Below are 7,551 nucleotides of genomic sequence, written 5' to 3'. Positions count from 1 at the left end.
TAAGAGGCCCAAGGACATTTTGACTTTTAGCCAAGAAACTGGCTACTTTTCTTTGGGGTATTTTTACCCTAACTATCTAGCCAATTCCCACCTCCTATACTTATCATACCAACCTCTGAAGAGGTTACCCAAATTGCCCATGGGAAATTGGGACACAGACTATTCTGGCTTCTTCCATGCTGAACAGGGATACAGAGTGAGGCAATTGGGGTACCCCTTTAGTAGGTCTACCTAAAAGACTCCAAAGTTGCATAAGTCTTAACTGTAGGGAGAAAAGAAAGCCCTTGACTGGTGCACAGGAGATGTGAAGAAGTAAAGGCAAGAGTAGTTAGCATTACAGGTTCTAGGCAGGGAACCAGAAAAAGGTCAGGACAGGGCAAATTTCAAATGTTCTTAAAAGAGTCCATTGGAATTTCTTGATGAGAGCTTCCAAAAGCATGACTCAACTGGGTTTCTCCTCATTTTCCTTTTGTCATCCAAGGCTGGAATTGTTTTGTTTTCAGGCACTTAGATAGCTATTGGAGTGGCTAGAATCAGTGTCAGTTCCCTCTCAAGGCTTCTAGATAACGGGAGAAAACAACATTAGCTATCATTTTAGAGCAAGAGTGGTTTGTCTCCCTTAGCTGTAGGTGGGCACTACAGTATTGCAGACCAAGATTTGAAGTCTTACATCTGAGCAGCACTTTGTGATTAGAAACAAAATCATCAATGAGAAATCATTTTCTAAATAACATTGTATATGGACTTAAGTCTAATGTCTGGGAAGTGTAATCCCTTGAACTCTTAAAGAAATATGTTGATCACTTTAATGATTTGTTATACTTTCCTTTTGGGTGCTTAGGACTGTATACAATTGGCCCAAATAGACCAATTTATTTTTACTTTTAATGTCGTTTGAGGATCTGTTCTTGGAGGTCACATGGGCTTGGGAAGAGCTCCTGGCTGCTTTTATCAGTTCTGTCTATGTGAAGATAAGTCAGACTGTTCTTGCAGAAGACCCAGGTTCGAATCCCAGCACAGACATGGCAGCAGACAGCTGTCCATAACTCCAGTTCCAGGGGATCCAACAACCTCTTTTGTTTTCTGTGGGCATTGCAGGACATGGGTGCACTTACCGACATGCAGGCAATATACACACATAAAATAAAAATAATATAAAAAAGAAACGTCCATAACTCCAGTTCCAGGGGATCCAACAGCCTATTTTGTCCTCTGTGGACATTGCAGGACATGGGTGCACTTACCGACATACAGGCAATACACACACATAAAATAAAAATAACATAAAAAAAGAAAAAATAAGTTTATGTAGACTGTGTACAAACAAAATGGATATTTTAAAACATTTTGAGAATAAACCAGACTCAAAAAGGTACTCAACAAATAGGATTTTTACATAACTGGAGACCTAGAGACACTGTTCAATAGATTTAAAAATGCTTAGGGTACCTAGAGTTATAAGGCCTTTGAATGTAAATTTTTACTTGTGTATTTTAATTAGGCATGCCAGAAACAAAACCATTAATTTTTGTGCAAAATAGAATGAAAAAAAAATTAAAGTGGCCACAGTTTGAAATTATCTTGACATAATGACATATAAGGACAAGTATCATGGACACACATGGACATGATTACATGAGCTCTCAAACACATAGAAACATAAAAATACATGACAATTATACAGAATCTTAATACGTGAAAACAATTATCATAGACATATGATGCAATTATAAAAAAACTAGGTGCATCCAAAACACACTACTTATAGTGCGAGATGTTGATGTCTAGTCCTGAAATTAGCCATGGACACAGGGAATGTTTATTTCAGAGATGGTAGAGGTCTTAGTACCTCCAGGGTGAGAACCCCAAGTGCTTTTTTGGTTTTTCTTTTATTGGCCTTGTAAAACAACTACAGCATAAGAATCTGAAGTACAGTATGTGATTTCTCATAGGACATGAAGTTTTTTTTTTCAGTTACTTTTCCCCAATTATTATCTAGGTATAAGGTTTTGTCATGGCTACTGACTATATTTAAGGTTTTGGAATAACAAGCTCAAGATGAAGGTTGTGGTGTTGGCCACTGACCGACACCTCCACACAGCTCCTGGTGTGTAATGAACTTTGTGGCAATCTTCTACCTTGCTTGTGACTTTCCAAAGCAGCTTGTCTAGTTAACTCTATGTTGTCCAATTCTTTTTTTCTTATACCATTTGGTTCCCTGTGCTCTAAGAGGCCTTTGAATTTTTTTGACATTTTGAGTTAGCAATCTTAAAAGCCAAGGTCTGTATTTATAGGTCTGTAATAAAAGATCTTTCATCTCAATGTGTGAGACAACTTTAGCAATGGCAGCTTATAAACTAGACAAAAAATCTGTATGTGGCTTCTTAGCTGATTTTATAATTTTAGTATAATTTTAGTAAATGATTCCGAGGATTGTCTAGGACTTGTAACTTTACCCATGCCCTAAGACCATGGAGCCTTACTTGGGAAATGACAGTGTCATCATATTGAAGTTGTCTCTCAACTCCAAGTTGTGCTCCAGACCCCATTAAACATTTAGTTGTTACAGTAATATTTTTTTTTATTTTTTTAGTAATAGTTATCAGCTTCATCTTTCCACGAAGTTCTAAATTATAAGCTTCTGCCTTTAGAATCACTTTAGCTAAAGCTTTCAAATCAAATAGTATTAATCTAAACTGTATAGCAAGACCTTGTAAAATTCCTCTAACATAAGTAGAATGTATTCCATAAGTAACCACTGTTTGTTTTATTTCTTTGATAGTTTTAAAAGTTACAGGAGTATGAGAAAATTGAAATGTCACTTTCTGATGGTCCTCATTTGGAGGAACTTGATTAACAGCCACAGGATAATTAAATATTATCTATATAACATTCTTTACAGGTTTTCTTTGAAATTCTGTATGTTTAAGTCCAGACTTGCACTTAGTCATATCCTTTTTCTTTACAGTTGTATATTTAGGATTAATGGAGGAGAGTAATAATTTTTAGTTTTTTCTCTTTTTTGTATTGTCATTTTCTTTCTTTAAAAGTTCCTTATTGAGATTTAGATATTTTTCTTTCATACTTAGAAGATGAGGTCTCTGTTTCATTGGTCTTTTTAATTGTCTTAACCTAAGGACCAGGAGAAATGGGAATTATCTACCCTCACTAATGGGCTCTCTTTAAAGACTTCATAACCAGTGTCCATACTCTATAGTTTAAAACAGTCTGCCCTTCAGGATGGAACCAATAACATTTTTTTACCTGTTTAAATAACTGCTTAAAAGTTTTATTTTTTACTTTGATTCCCCCTCCTTACCGGAGGGCTTTTGACAAGTGGATATATTGCTCATCCACTGTGAATTTCTCATTTAACTTTTACTTTTTTAATTTACTTTGCCAACTATTTCTGAAAGTTTTGCTTACCTCTGAGCATACTATTTCCCTTTTGGTTCCACTGCCTAAACTTGAAGCACAGTCACCTTGAATTATTTTCACCTCGTTCCTTGAACCTCTTGTTCAGGCACCAGCTGTACAGACTCAGGTCTCCTGGTGGACGAATGGAAAGAGTGACGGTGAAGGACTCAACCCTCTGATGGAGGAGAAGAGTGAGTTTAATTCCTTACCAGTTCTTTTTCATACTCTCAGAACTACAGTTACAAGTTCGTTGTTTGTGCCCAGATACATGAAAGAATTGGTTTCACAAGGAACAAAACACATTCTACAGTTTTATATTTAATGGTGATCAGTAGGCTACAAAGAGTATATTAGTTTCTTACACAATATGTAGATTTTACCAATTTTCAGGAAGGCTAGTCAACTGGTGATTAAATTTAACATTAAATAGTCATCCTATGTTTTGCAGTATCATGATTTTGACTTATGCTCTGATCTATGACCAAGGCAGCGTTGTACCAAACCCAACATTCTTGTCTTCAAGAAATATCCAGACCTCGTCCCTGATCATTCTTAACCTCTTCCTTGCTGTTCTCCTTCACATGCTGAGTCCTATTCATTCAGGTATTTGTACCCAAATGTCCTTCACTGGAAATGCGCCCACTGGAGTCCAATCAGTCCATCCAGTGGTGGCCTCCATCTGTTGCAAAAAGAAGCTGCTTTGAGGAGTGCTGTGTGGCTTGTTCGTCACTCCAAGGAGGTCTCATCTATCTTGCACTGCATTCTCTGCCAAGCAGCTCCCAGGTATCCATATGCATTAATGTTCAGAAGCTCTCTATATGCATTTTTCATAGAGTTTCTAGGGCATCACTTTTCCCTCAAGGTTTCCTAGACCCCATGCTTTTAATCTTGTCTGTGTCTCTTTGTAAAGTGTTCATGTGTGTATATATGTGCATGAAGATGTTTTTGTATTTGCACATGTGTGCAGGTATGCATGGGTCAGTCTGCACATTTGGGTGGCCATGGGGACCAGAGATTGATGTCACGTGTCTTCTATCAATGTCCCCCTTACTTTTTGAGACAGAGTCTCTCATTGAACCTAGAGCTTGCTGTTTTGGCTAGGCTTGTTGGCCAGTGAGCTCCCAAGATCTGCCTGTCTCCAACCCCTTTCAGCACTGGGGTTATAGGTATGCCACCAAACCTGACTTCTACTGGGGTGCTAGGAATCTAAACTCAGGTCTGCATGCTTGCACAGCAAGTACTTTACCCACTGAGACATCTTCCCATCCCCTCTTTGTCTATATTTTTATCATTAGTTTTGAACAATTTAATTGCTATATGTTTTGGTAAGGGTGGACATTATGGTAAGAATAGCCCATGGTAGAAGACACAGATCACCTCTTAGCCAGGAACCAAAATGAACAAGCAAAGGGACAAATTGCACATTTCAATTTGAGGGAACACACCCATGCCTTAAAAACGTCCCGTTAGGCCTTACCTCCTAAATCATCTACCCCCACCCAGTAGGACTGAAACAAATGAGGTAGACCCATCTTGCCCTAGGGTTATTTTATTTTTATTTATGTGTACATGTGTGTGGCTTATGTGCGCAGATGCCCATGGAGGCCAGAAGAGGGCGTCAGGTCCTTTGGAACTGGAGTTAGAAGCAATTTTGAGCTGCCCAGTGTACCACATTGGGCTGGGAACCAAATTCTGGAAGAGCAACAAGTGCTCTTAATTGCTGAGCCATCTTTTTAAGCATCTCTCTATGTTATGCTTAATTTTCAAATGAAAACAATGTTGAGGTTGTAATTTCACCTAACATGATATGACTATCCCATCATACAATGCCCAATGCATTATATATCCTAGAGTAGGTGATAAGGTCTTCAAGGAATGCTTAGTCCTTTAGTGTCTCATAACTCAATATAATCATATAGGTTCACAACACTTAACCATTTAACACTCATCTCAATTACACATTCAAAAAAGAATAACACAAGTATCTGCTTAACATATGTGTGTACATGCACAAGCCTATTCTTAACCAAACAGGACAAAAATACTCATGTCAATTACAATCCACGTTTCTGCAACTGGTCACATGGCCTAAGTTGGTATTTGTAGCTACATTCCTCAACTACCCATTCTGTATTTCCTCCACCATCAGCAAGCACCCCTGCAGGTCTTGGCATCCTGCAGGTTCTGCCTCCAGAATCCAAACAGGCCCACCAAGTATTGTGCTTCTTTCTTGGTGGAGGGAGGGAACAAATGCAACAACTTATTCTTCACCTTACAGGGAATGTCTCTGCATGCTCCACACCACTGAACTCCTAGAAATTTCACTGAGGTAGAAGGCCCTTGAATTTTGGTTGGATTTATTTCCCATCCTCTCATGCACATATGCTTAACCAACAAGTTCAGACTGTCTGCTACCTCCTGCTCACTGGATCCAATCAGCATAACATCATCAATGTAGTGGACCAGTGTGATATTTTGTGGAAGAGTCAGGCAATCAAGATCCCTTTGAACCAAGTTATGGCACAGTGCTGGAGAGTTAATATACCCTTGAGGCAGGACAGTAAAGGTATACTGTTGGCCTTGCCAGCTGAAAGCAAATTGCTTCTGGTGGTCCTTATGAACTGGTATTGAGAAAAAAGCATTTGCCAAATCAGTAGCTGCATACCAGGTACCAGGAGACATATCAATCTGCTCAAGTAAGGAAACCACATCTGGTACCGCAGCTGCAATTGGAGTCACTACTTGATTAAGTTTTCGATAGTCAACTGTCATTCTCCATGACCCATGTGTCTTCTCCACAGGCCAAATAGGAGAGTTAAAGGGAGATGTGGTTGGAATCACCACCCCTGCATCTTTCAAATCCTGGATGATAGCACTAATTTCTGCAATCCCTCCAGGGATGCGATACTGGTTTTGGTTCACTATTTTCCCTGGCAGAGGCAATTCCAGTGGTTTCCATTTGGCCTTTCCAACCATAATAGCCCTCACTCCACAGGTTAGAGAACCAATGTGGGGGTTCTGCCAATTCCTAAGTATATCTATCCCAATTATACATTCTGGTACTGGGGAAATAACCACAGGATGAGTTTGGGGACCCACTGGACCCACTGTCAGTCGGACTTCAGCCAAAACTCCATGTATGAACTGACTTCCATAAGCCCCTACTTTAACTGGAGGGCCACAATGTTTTTTAGGATCTCCTGGAATCAGTGTCAACTCAGAACCAGTATCCAGTAGGCCGCAGAATGTCTGATTACTTCCTTTCCCCCAATGTACTGTTACTCTAGTTAAAGGCCGCAGGTCCCTCTGGGGAAGGATGGGTGAGAGGTGAACAACATAACTCTTTGGTACTGTGACAAGGTCCTTCCTCAATGGCACCGGCCTTCCCTTCATTCAAGGGGTTCTGGGTGTGTAAATTGTCTCAAGTCTGGAAATTGGTTGATTGAGCGAGATTCTCTATTGCTACCATCCAATACTGACTTCCTATCATTCATCCTAGAGCTTTTCTGCTTATACAGATCAAATAAAAACTTACTAGGCTTCTTATGTATGTGGTCCCTGGAAACACCATGATTGATTAGCCAGTACCACAAGTCCATTCGAGTCATGCCATTGTAGGTATTGTTTTGCCTTTGCTGCCCATTATGATAAGTACGCTCACCTTGTCTTTGGTAATTCAATACTGCCACCTGACCCCTACTCCGAGGTCCTGTTACACCAATTATATTTACATTTAATTTATGCAATTGAGCAGCAGCATCTCCAACTGTAAGATTCGGCATAAGGAAAAGAGCAAAAACAAAGCTCTTCAAACGTTCTGGTGTCTCTCTCAGTACTTTCCATTTTATAAAATCAGTAAAAGGCATGCCCTCTGGACCCTCCCATTGTGGAGGATTTGGTCTTGCACTGTGAATCCACACAAGCATACCAATTTGCCTGAGCCTTACAATCCCTTCATCAGTAGTAAGCCAAGAGATATCAGGTATCTCCAGCTCTCTGTCAGTAGGCCATATTTTGATAAATACCTTAGCCAACCAATCAAATAAACTTTTAACACCTTTTTTTTTAAGTTCACAAACTTCCATATTAAACCTCAAATCTCCAATCAAGGGGGTCCCGGGAATCTATGCTTGT

General features: G+C 39.5%; 1 long non-coding RNA gene across 3 annotated transcripts in view; it reads left to right on the top strand.

Moving 5' to 3' along the window:
• LOC103729095 overlaps nucleotides 1–7,551 on the top strand; it is a 26,469-nt gene that overhangs the window by 7,224 nt on the left and 11,694 nt on the right. For 2 of the 3 annotated variants that reach the window (XR_003848538.1, XR_607050.3), the window contains one exon: nucleotides 3,524–3,608. This is a non-coding gene — a long non-coding RNA (uncharacterized LOC103729095). Of the gene's footprint in view, nucleotides 1–3,523; nucleotides 3,609–3,865; nucleotides 4,074–7,551 lie in introns of those variants that run through there. The other variant, XR_003848537.1, reaches the window with a different exon arrangement.

Source organism: Nannospalax galili, unplaced genomic scaffold, assembly GCF_000622305.1.
Source record: "Nannospalax galili isolate Female #2095 unplaced genomic scaffold, S.galili_v1.0 scaffold512, whole genome shotgun sequence".
NCBI classification, from domain to species: domain Eukaryota; kingdom Metazoa; phylum Chordata; class Mammalia; order Rodentia; family Spalacidae; genus Nannospalax; species Nannospalax galili.
The sequence above is the reverse complement of the archived record's forward strand: the minus strand, read 5'-3'. Positions and strand labels throughout refer to the sequence as shown.